We start from the raw sequence: 12013 nt of genomic DNA on the forward strand, positions 1-12013 counted from the left end.
CTCTACAGATGAGGAGGAAATAACAGAACTTTTTCACAATGGATCAAGAAAACTGAGATAGTGAAATAATGAAATAATCGAGTGGGATTATTTGACATTTTATTCTAAATAATCATAAGCTTAAATAATAAGTTATAAGGGCTGTTTGAGACACTGCAGGGTCAATAAAACATGCCACAGATCGGATATCTGAATTATCTTTAGATATCAATGTGTATGTGCTTTGTGTGTTTATGAATATGTATAGTTTGAAGGTGATATAAGGTAAATGTCTATGTTTTGGCAATCATTTTAGAATTATATTTAAAAATGTAACAACAGATTTATCATATTCATGAGGATCTTTGGCTCTATACAGAGTGCCTCAAGCATCAGAAATCAGAAAGAAAGACTATTATAAGAAAAGTAATCCAAAATATACATTGAATAAACAGATGGATAATAATAGTAATACATAAATAGTCATGGTGTCTCCACAAGAAGAACCAGAATTTGTTTGTTAAACATCATGTTATGGACAAGCTCTGTCAAAAGTCAAATTCAAGGAAACGAAAGGCTAGAAGAGAGCCTGGTGCAGCGCTGACAGCCTGTGAAAGCAGGAGAATGTAAACAGTCTGGTGACATGTTAGTCTTTCAGAAAATGTTTGGTTATTGGTGCCTAGCATATAATACCTGAAATGAAAGTCAAAGTAGACCATGGTTTTAAGATGAGTGATGTAGGAAAAGGGTAAGATACCGCAGAAGTATAAGATTACAACTATAGAATAAGTAAGCTCAAGTAATATAAAATGCTTTACAGGAGAAAAGGAAGAATGGAAAGGAAGAGTAAAAGAGAAGGTGTCCTAGGATTATGGGAATCATTATTGAGATCAATGGCCTATTGGCTAATATTTTGTTAGGTACATATATGACTTCAATAAACGAATAATGGAGTGACATCTGTATAAATATAAATAAAACATATTGATAAAAAAACCTGAATACATTTCTTGTAAGAAATTAAGAATAGGAGAAAGAATAGCTGTTAGAATGCAGAGCAATGTTGACCAAAGTTGAAGAGGGTTTGAGTAAGTTGACGAGGGTCTGAGTAAGTTGATAAGGCTTGGGAAGCAGGAAAAGGCGAGTTTGATGTGTGTGAGACAAATGTGCTGCCACTTTTAGCACAGAGAGCTTCTGATGGTGATTGAATGAAACGTGGGAAAATACGGACGTTACTGAAGATATAACTTGATGTAGAATAAATGAATAAATAATTGAATGAGATATGAGTTAGTTTAAAGTCTAATGTCATGAAACTTTGACTGTATGTAAATAGTTCTTTCACAAACAGTAATACCCTATCAATTAGGCAGGAAGTCCATAAATAAACCAGTGTAAGGGATTGAGATTAGGGAACTGCCTTATGAGTAAATGCAAGTGTTCTACTACAAACGGTGCAACAGTGTCTATAAACTAATGTCCTGGGATATAAGGAATGGTTACATTACTAGATGCAACACCACTTTTGCAACAGGGCCTAACCATCCTCACTGCTCCCTGGACAAGTCGGTGGCTCCCCCTGTCCAGTCCACGGTCCCTGTCACCCCCTGTGTCTGGACCGGACGGACCCCCACTTCTACCATGTCTGGATATCGGAACTGGAATGTCGCCTCATCCTCAGTGATAATGTCCTGCTGGTCTATACGGGAGAGTCTAGCCAGTGGGCAGCGCTGGGGGACATCTACAGGGTAGGGGAAAAGATTTAACACTGGCAACGGGACCCTACCCTGGCATACCCACGTGATGGTCCGTGCCACCTGCCGCTCTCGCTCCTCATCCCAAGCCTCGATCAGGACACAGTATTCCGCTATGTGGGGGAACTCTGGCACCTGTGCCCACAGCACCATCTCACTGCAGGGCGGAATCTGGACAGTGGACTGCCGGGTCAGCCTCGTTAACGTTAATGTTAACCCTCTTCTCGCTTTCTCTGTTTGCCGGTTTCCCTGTTTGCCGGTTTCCAGCTGCCCTGCCCACTGCATGGAGGAATACCCAAGCAACACAGCGCCCAGGTTAGTAGGTCCAGTATGTAAACAGACACTGTAATGTTCAATGTCTTTCCTCGATCGCTTATAATCCAAGGAGGGGAGAGGGGTGGGCACAGCAGGAAATCACTCGCAGCTTGGCGTCTTAAACTTCTCTACGTTTCCACACTCCATGGAAATCAGCGAAACCAAAGGTGCACTCACTGTAGCCTCCAGAGGAATCCATCTCTCTCTGCTTCTGTCCTAGTGATGGGAATTCCGGCTGGTTTCAGTGAGCCAGACCATTTGGCTCAATTCAGCAATAAGAGCCGGCTCTTTCGGCTCCCAAATGGCTCTTCATTTAGTACCACTTCTGGCTTTTATAATTCAGGCAAATTTAGCAATGTTTGGACCTATGATTGGTATGTGTGCACATACATCACTTATTCAATGTAATTATACTTAATCTTATAATTTCCAGAATACCATAATTTACATGTTTTGTATTAAAAAAAAAACGTAAATCATGTGAAAACATCAAACCCTATTACACATGTGTATTGAACGTTTTATTTATATTGAACTATCCAAAACACAAACCATTCCAAGCAAACCACACTCAAAATGGAACCATATAACAAATAAAAAATGAATTACAATGCGCATAACGGCAGCATCCAACAGTTCTAGATGTATATATTACCAGTGACCTTGTCTTTAGTGCAGACTGGCATTAAGAAAGTCTAAGTGCCTCAGCTTACAGGGGCTGATCCGGTTTCTGTTATTATCTGCCCTGTTTTGGAGAAGATTCTTTCTGAAGGGACTGATGTTGCTACGATGCAGAGTCTCCCTGCCATCACCTTGACCAGTCGTGGGTAGACTGAAGCCTCGGTCTCCCACCAGCTCAGCGGGTCTGTGGCTCTTTGGATAAGGGGCTCTTCAAGATAGGATCTTACTTCCAGTATAGCATCTGCTGTGGGATTCCTTCTTGCAGTGTCTCCTGTTGCTCTTTCATCAAAGAACCTCCAAACAGCAGACGTTTGTGGCTCCACTTCTAGTGCCCCTGCTCCCTCTTCTCCCTCTTGGCCTCCTAGTGGTGTAGCCTGCTGGCTGCTGGGGCTGCATCTTGCTGCTGCTGTTACTCTTTGAGGTGCCTCATCAACAGCTCTGTTGTCATTGAAGGACATCTGTTTGAACCTTGGGTCCATTATGGTGGTTTCTGAGAGAACGGTATTGTATTCCATTCTGTGGAACTTTCTTTCCATAGATGCACAGAGAGCAGTCACCAACTCTCTCTCTTTCCCTTTGGTTACTGTTCCTCCTGTCTGGTGGTGGGCTGTTATTCTCTGCAGACCCTTGCACAGGAGTAGCATTTTGGAGGCTGTCACGTAGCTGAAAAAAAAGAGAAAACTCAGAATTATGCTTTGTTTTATTATGTGGTATATGGACTTTGTTCAGTTTATTCTTGTCTATTATTACTGCCATTCCCCTCTAATATGCACCTCAAATATGCAATTATGTAATACTAATGTAAAAACAGTTGTCCATTGTACCTGTCTGCACTGATCTCCACAGTGACTGCTCAAAGGGTTCCTGAACAGTGCATGTCTCTCGCACTTCCTCCCACTCTTCTTGGCTCAGAGCATCAACAGGTGCATTGATAATGGCCAAGGTAGAGATGATTGCATCCTTGGACTCCAGAACCCGTTTCAGCATATGAAATGTTGAATTCCACCTTCTTGTTTGGACCTCAGCTCAGGCATACCCATCTGGCGTTGAGAAGACTTCAGCTTCTCTGTGGCTCGTGTGCTCTTATGGAAGAATTCCCGCATCGCCTTCACTTTGTTCACAGTGGGCTTCATCACCTTCAGGGCATCTCTTACAACCAGGTTGATTGTGTGCACGAGACATGGGTGGTGGGTCCATTTCAAGATGTTAAAAAGCTTTGGTGATGTTAGCTGCGTTGTCAGTAACACAGCAATCCACTTTGTTTTCTACTTGCCACCCTTTTTTTGCACTCTTAGCAGTCCCTCTGCCAAGTTATCTGAAGTGTGTCTGCCACTAAACTCAAAACAGTCCAGAAGATTGGACACCATTTTTTATAATTTTCAATGAAGTGACATGTAGCAGACATGAAGGAAGTGGTGGCTCTGGATGTCCAGCAGTCAGTTGTCAGGCAAACTGCTGTAGCCTTTTTAACCCTTTCTTGCAGTGAAGCACATTGTCTGTCATACAGTCTTGGAATAGTTGTTTGGGAGAGTGTTTTCCTGCTTGGAAGAACATACATTGGATTGAGAGCATGGGTGTAGCTTCTAAATCCCTTGTCCTCCACGACTGAGAATGGTTGGAATTCCCTTGCAATAATTTTAGCCAATACCTCATCAATTGTGTTTGGTCTTGCTGGGGTCATGGCCTTTGGCATAAATTGGCTTATAGAACTATGGGTTGCAATAGGTCGCAGTACCTGATGCCTGAGGGGTGGCTGTGAGCACTGCAGCAGCAATGGTTCCAGTAATCGCACAGGTATTTTCATTTTCAGTAGCAGGCATGCTAGCTTGCCTGTTTTCTTCCAACTGCATTGATGGATTTATAATTCTAATGTGTCAGTGAAGGTTGTTAGTAGACCCTGCTTGATATGATACTTTACAATTTTTACATTCTGCCTTTGTTGTTTATATTATCAAAATGCATCCAAATGCTACTTCGTTTGTGCCTGTCACTCATCTTGTTTTCTGACCCGTAATTAAAGATGAACTTTTCGCCACACTGCTCGGCCGCACCACTCGCACTGACTGAATGTTGTGTTGAGGTGTGTGTGCTGCACCAAATGGGAGCACCGGGACAATGTCATCATACGCAGCACATCAACACAACATTCATACTTTTATTCTGTCTTGTATTCATTTATAAGAAATAAAAACATAAGAACAGACATCCTTTCTCAGACGGGACCCGGCACATTCGCGAACGACATCACTATTCTGTCCCTGTGCGCCGTGTTGATCTGGGTCCTGCTCCCAGGTCTGCCACCTCCCCTCCTGTCTGCTGAAGTCCACTTTCCAATGTGGGAGGTCTCTGCGGCTCGTATCAGACGCTCCCTCCTCTCCTCTCCCAGGGCAGGGTGATTAAGTGGGGACGCGTGTGAAGAGTGCAGGTGGACCCAGGTGAGTTGTGCGGTGGTGATTGGCTCAAAGAAACACAAATAATAAGGCACGCGTGCAAACAATCAAAATAATACTAAGTGAATAACAAATTAAACAATAAAGTGAAAGATAATCAACACACAAAATAATGGCAATATAGAACCAAACAAAATACACAAGCCATATTGCATAAAGTGAAGTGAAATATAAATATAATAAGTAATGGTGATTAAGGAGCTAATTAACACCGTCCGTGACATTTACATTGGTTGGGTGTGTGGATACCAGTAATTATTTTTGTTTTATTGAAATACAAAATAATTCTATTTTTCCGAAGTGCTGAACTTTAATACAGTCTAGAAAGATTAATATTTTTTGTCTTGGGCTATATTATTATTACCATAGTTTTTCTATTGTATAAGTATCTTGGAGTAGGGGCATCTCACCTGTCCTGTAAGATTTGGGAGGGTAGGAATAGTGTAGTTATTTTCTCTGTTTACTTGTTGTGTGCCCCATTACTGTTAGTTCAGGTAGCCACTGTGAATTTAAATCCTGAACCCTACTTTGCCAAATAAGGTCACAGCTTTACTTTGGTATGTAAAAAAAAAAAGAAATAAGAAAGAAAAGAAAACGCAGGATAGGCACATACCTCAAATTTGGCACATACCCCCTGTGGCCCCCCTAACTGGCACCGTGGACAAAACACTGTCAGCACCCCCCCCACCACTAACATCATGGACAATACACCCCCCCGATGATGGCCCCGCTACGATTACAACTGGCCCCAGCCATGCCCCCCGAGATGAAAGGGGCTAGAACCACCGCTGAATGGCTTGTTAGTGAGTTTGACTTAGGATCATGTTTTTAGTTGTTTAATATCTGCAATATGAATAGCCTACAATCATTACACATAAGTTTGATTTAAAATAACTAATTAAAGGTTAGATATACTGTATAACTTTGAATACTATTCTATACGGAGACATTATGTATTCTTACCATGGCAACTTCGATATTCTTGTTTCTATTAACTTTTGCATGTAAAGATTACATATTGTGGTTATGGGATACTTCGTTGCATTTTTTGGCATGTTGTTGTTTTCTTTTATGTGTGACTTTTAACTTTATACCCTATAGGATCCAATAACTTTAAACAGTATAACAATAATAATATTATAAGAGAAGACCAGCTAATGTATTGTTTACATGCAAAACCTTGGAAAAACATACTATAGTAAGCAAATGTAAACTATGAGGAAATATAATATTTGCACCCACAGTATAATGGACTGGGGGATAATCAGTATTTAAAAACTTTAAACTTTCAATATTTCCTTAAGTGACATTACGTGTACATCTAGATTGGTGATTGTTTCGTTACTCTGTAGTATTTCCTTCTTTGCGTCATCCTGCCGAGCTCATGAATTCTTGCCAAGGATGTTTTTCCTTGACTCCTTTGTCTCCGCAGTGAGGCTGACTGGGACGAAGTATGGCTGTGGAGATGGGGGTGTGGGGCCTGCACGGTCATGGTCTCGCAATACCAGCCCCAGTCCAAGAGGATACTGTATATTTTCTGTGACATCTTCCGAGGAACAGTGCCTTCATTGAAACTGTGGCGACATAGAAACTAAAGCAATCTTCTGTCCTGTCTCGAAGCAGTACAAGGAGAAGATGACATGGGAGACGTCAAACAGCAGTTAGATTATTTATTATTATTTGTAAACCTAATAAACTGCCTGGCTTGAAATGTCTCTATGGTGACATAGTGAAAAAAGGTGTTACGAGTTGGACGCCATGGCGTAACAAACTGAAAAAAACAGTTTTCGGCTAGAGAACATTTGACAGTACCTGATATTATGGCAACTGCCCTGTTTTGGAAATTACAACATTTAATATCTTTGGTTTATATTTACAATAGGGCTATTTTGAAACATTAAGGCAGATTGCATGCTTCTCCTGAAACCTCCGAAGTTTTCCTGTCCTGTCTTCCTGTCATGCGATATGTTTATATTGTATATTGTTCAGCTCGGCTACTCTTTCTGATTAGCCAGCTATGTATTATATTGTATTTTTCTCATTGGGTCTGTGACCCGCTCCTATTGGATCAGGGGTCCACTGCCATGATATTGCGCGGAGGCCGCACAAGTGCTTGATTGCCTACACCAGACATTGTGCAAGTAGATTACGGCCTCGCTCCTAGCTGCACTAGTAGAGCAGCCGGCCTTGTTCTTGTAAGTGGAGGGCATAAGAGTTAACCTCTGTAGCCCCGCTTTGTATATGCTGATAGCAGACAGCTCCCGGTAGAGCGTGACTATGGTCCTCGCTCCTGGACGGCTCAGGTGCGGCCCTACGGGATCCCTGAGGTAACTGTCTGGAGTTGTGTTGCCTAGGCACCCTTGCGGTGCACCTCGTGGCAGGCTCCCTTATCAGCTCGCTGCCTCCGCCCCTGCGACGGCTTTGTTATACAGCAACCCCTCCCCCTTGGGCAGTGCTTCCGACTTGAAAGATAACGATAGGTTGCGTATGCAATACAGTACACACAAACCATTATTTGAATAGGCACACAAAGCGCCAACTAAGCATGAATGATAGTATAAATGAAAAACACTTGTGGCTTTTGCTTTTTCATGTACAGGGCATAGCAGTTTGCAATAAAGTTTATTCATACATGTAGTAAACACACATACACACAGGCATCCAAATGTGTAAAGTATGCTTCCAACAAGGCCGACTTCATCTCCGCCTTCGCCTCCCACCACTCTCTGGATTTCCTCGCTCTCACTGAGACATGGATCTCCCCGGAGAACTCATCCACCCCTGCTGCCTTATCCTCTGTGTTTGTCCTGTCCCACTCCCCCTGTCTTACTGGGTGGGGGGGGAATAGGGCTCCTGCTCTCCCCTTCTCTGCTATTCTCTGTGCCACCCCCCTCTCTCTCCTCTATCGCCTCCAACAGCTTTGAATTCCCTCTCACCTCTTTCTTCTAGTTCTCTACTGTCCTCCTGGTCCACTCACCACCTTCCTGGATGAACTCGACTTTCTTCTCTCCTCCCTCCCCTCGCTGTCCTCACCTACCATCCTCTCCAAACCCTCCCACTCTGCCGGATTTCTTCCTCTCTTTTACTCCTTTAACTTCTCTCTCTCCGTCTCCACCCACTCACAGTGCAGGCTGCCAGTTAGACCTCATCTTGTCTAGAGGCTGTTCCCCTTCGCAACTCTTCGTGACACCCCTGGACATCTCAGACTCAGAATCACCACCGAGACGGCTCTCCTGGCAGTCACTGACTCCCCCCGGTGTGCTCGGGCGGCCTCCCTCTCCTCAGTCCTCATCCTCCTTGATCTCTCTGCAGCATTTGACACTGTCGATCACTCCATCCTCCTCTCCTACCTCGCTGACCTCGGTATCTCTGGAACTGCTCTCACCTGGATCTCCTCCTACCTCAACGACTGGACCTACCAAGTGACATGGCAAGGTTCCTCATCCACCCCCCAACCTCTCCTCATAGACGTACCCCAAGGCTCCATCCTGGGCCCGCTCCTGTTCTCTCTCTACACTCGCTCCCTGGGCCCCCTCATCGCATCCCATGGTTTCTCCTACCACTTCTATGCAGATGATGCCCAGATCTTCCTGTCTTTTCCCTCTTCTGACCCTCTCATCCCTTCTCGCATCTCTTCCTGTTTGTCTGCTATCTCCGCCTGGATGCAGTCACACCACCTCAAGCTCAACCTCTCTAAATCGGATCTCCTCTTTTTCCCCCACTCTTCCTCACCTTCTGCTGATCTCCCCATCTCAATCCCCTTGGAATCCACCACACTTTCTCCTGCTTCTTCCGCTAAAAATCTAGGAGTCATTCTTGATCCTGCGCTCTCCTACACCCAGCACATCACCACACTGACAGGCACCTGCAGATTCTTCCTGAGCAACATACGCCGAATCCGTCCCTTCCGCACCAACTTCTTGACTCAGCTGCTCGTCCAGTCACTGGTCCTCTCCCGCCTGGACTACTGCAACTCCCTCCTGGCCGGCCTGCCTGCAACTACTACCCGCCGCTCCAGCTCATCCAGAACTCTGCGGCTCGCCTGGTAATCTCTTTCCCTCGCACACACTACTCCACTGCTCCGCTCCCGCCACTGGCTCCCGATACCGACACAATATTATTATTTTTTTTTTTATTTCTTGGCAGACGCCCTTATCCAGGGCGACTTATAAAATAAGTGCAATACAAAGTGCAAGAATACAGTTAAATACAAGGCATCAAACATTACAGATTCAAATTTACATTAAACAAAGCAATTCAAGATATAATACATTTTACAACTTCCAATTTATACAGTTAAGTGCAGTAAGTGCGGACATACATCCTGGAAAGTAAAGCTAAGTGCTGTCAAGATGTAAGGTACAGTCAAGGGTTACAGGAAAGGGAGCAAGGAGGAAAATCAATCAATAATCCAAGAAGCATGACAAAATGCTATGAAGTGCTATCTAACGGGGATTAAAGGGACTAATATTACAAGTACTGTCTGAAAAGATGTCTTGAGTTAGCGCCGGAAGGATATATTAGTTGTAATATTAGTCCCTTTACTCTCCTGTAAGGTAGCACTTCACAACATTTTACCATGCTTCTTGCCTTGTATTACTAATACTTGTATTATTGATTTCCCCCTTGCTCCCTTTCCCGTAGCCCTTGACTGGGACCTAACATCTTGACAGCACTTAGCTTTCACTTTCCAGGATGTATGACTTTACTTATTGTATTTACTTGTGTAAATTGGAAGTTGTAAAATGTATTATGTTTTGAATTGCCTTGTATAATGTAAATTTGAATTTGTAATGTTTGATGCCTTGTACTGAATTGTATTCTTGCACTTTGTATTGCGCTTCTATTTTGTAAGTCGCCCTGGATAAGAGCGTCTGCCAAGAAATAAAAATAATACTAATAATGTGTATTCCCGAACATACAGTGAGGGGAAAAAAGTATTTGATCCCCTGCTGATTTTGTACGTTTGCCCACTGACAAAAAAATGATCAGTCTATAATTTTAATGGTAGGTGTATTTTAACAGTGAGAGACAGAATAACAACAAAAAAATCCAGAAAAACGCATTTCAAAAAAGTTATAAATTGATTTGCATGTTAATGAGGGAAATAAGTATTTGATCCCCTATCAATCAGCAAGATTTCTGGCTCCCAGGTGTCTTTAATACAGGTAATGAGCTGAGGTTAGGAGCACTTTCTTAAAGGGAGCACTCTCTTAAACGTACAAAATCAGCAGGGAATCAAATACTTTTTTCCCTCACTGTAACCCATTATCAATACAAATAAGGGGAATGTTTTTTTTTCTTTCTCTCAATGTTCTAACACTCCTCAAACAACAAAAATGCAGTAGAAGAAAAGACATTTGTGCTAGGAAAAAGAACAGAAAAAATTAGGCTACATCTCACCTTCTTTGTGGGTCTGGCCATAAGACTTCATCCACATCACATGCGATGTTGTCTTGAGCCAGGCAGCATGGAAAGTATCGCTTGGAGTGCCATATCCAGGCCTGGCATGACCCCTGATCGATGTCTCCACAAGCCTCCTCCATTGCCTGTAGAAGGGGTATGCGTTGGTGGGGCTGGCGATCATACACCTTCCAACGTCATACAGAGAAGAATTCTTCAATAGGATTCAAGAACACAGATTATGGGGGCGATTGAGTTTGATGAAAAGTGGGTGACCTGTGAACCAATTGCGGACCACAGCAGCCCGGTGGAAACTAACATTGTCCCAGATGATAACGTACCTGGGCTTTTCTGGCACCCAGTCATTAGGGATTAGTCTGTTTGTGGAGGGTGTCCAGAAATGTGATGATGTGTGCAGTGTTGTATGGGCCAAGGATTGCATGATGGTGAAGGACCGCACACATTGTTACGTTGCCACCACGTTGTCCTGGGATGTTGATGATTGCACGGTGTCCGATGATATTTCTGCCGTGGCCGCTTGTTTTTGCAAGATTGAAACCTGCCTCGTCCACATATATTAGCTCACGATGCACTGAATCTGCTTCTAGCTCCATGACAAAACAATGTAGCACAGTATGAAAAGACAGGGATCAGTCAATATGATGTAGCACCGTGCACTTCCAGATCCAGTACCAATGATAGGATAGTATAGCTTACGTGCAGATATTCATATCTCAGTTGTTTTACACGGTCTGAGTTTTGTTCGAAAGGAACTCTGTATAGCTGCTTCATCCCAATTCTATTAAGTTTCAGTAGACGAGAGAGTGCCGAGAGACTCACTCTGTTGATGTTGTGGAATGTGTGTTATCTGCCATTATGTGGTCCTGCAGTTCTCTGAGTGTGATGCAGTTATTTTATATTTACAATGTGCGTTTCCTGCTCTGGGGTGAACAGTCGACCAGATACTGGTTTTCTTGCAGTTCTCTAAAAACATGTGAATGGTTTTATAGTTTTTCCCAATTGCATACACACTATTATACCACAATACTCCTAAACTGTTAACACAATGCCCATAATAAAAAGTCACATCTGCTAAACACACACAGGGGAAAATTCTGGCCTAAAAACTATATACACAGCCCTCAAAATCAAAGAATTGGGTCAGAATCACACACACATACATCATATCTGTTTCTCACACTGAGCATTAAGAATACACTGTGTTTAGAAAAATAAAACTCTCTCCTCAAAATGGAAGATTCATGTAGGAAAACAAAAAGAATCCATCAACACAGACAGTAAAGAACTTTATATTATACAATGTTTGATCCTGGCCAGTCGTGGCACAGTGGTGTGTTGCCTTACAGCTCTAGGGGTCCCAGGTTCAAGACCCAGCTTGGGTTGCCTGTCTGTATGGAGTTTGCATGTTTT

Source organism: Amia ocellicauda, unplaced genomic scaffold, assembly GCF_036373705.1.
Source record: "Amia ocellicauda isolate fAmiCal2 unplaced genomic scaffold, fAmiCal2.hap1 HAP1_SCAFFOLD_124, whole genome shotgun sequence".
Lineage (NCBI taxonomy): Eukaryota > Metazoa > Chordata > Actinopteri > Amiiformes > Amiidae > Amia > Amia ocellicauda.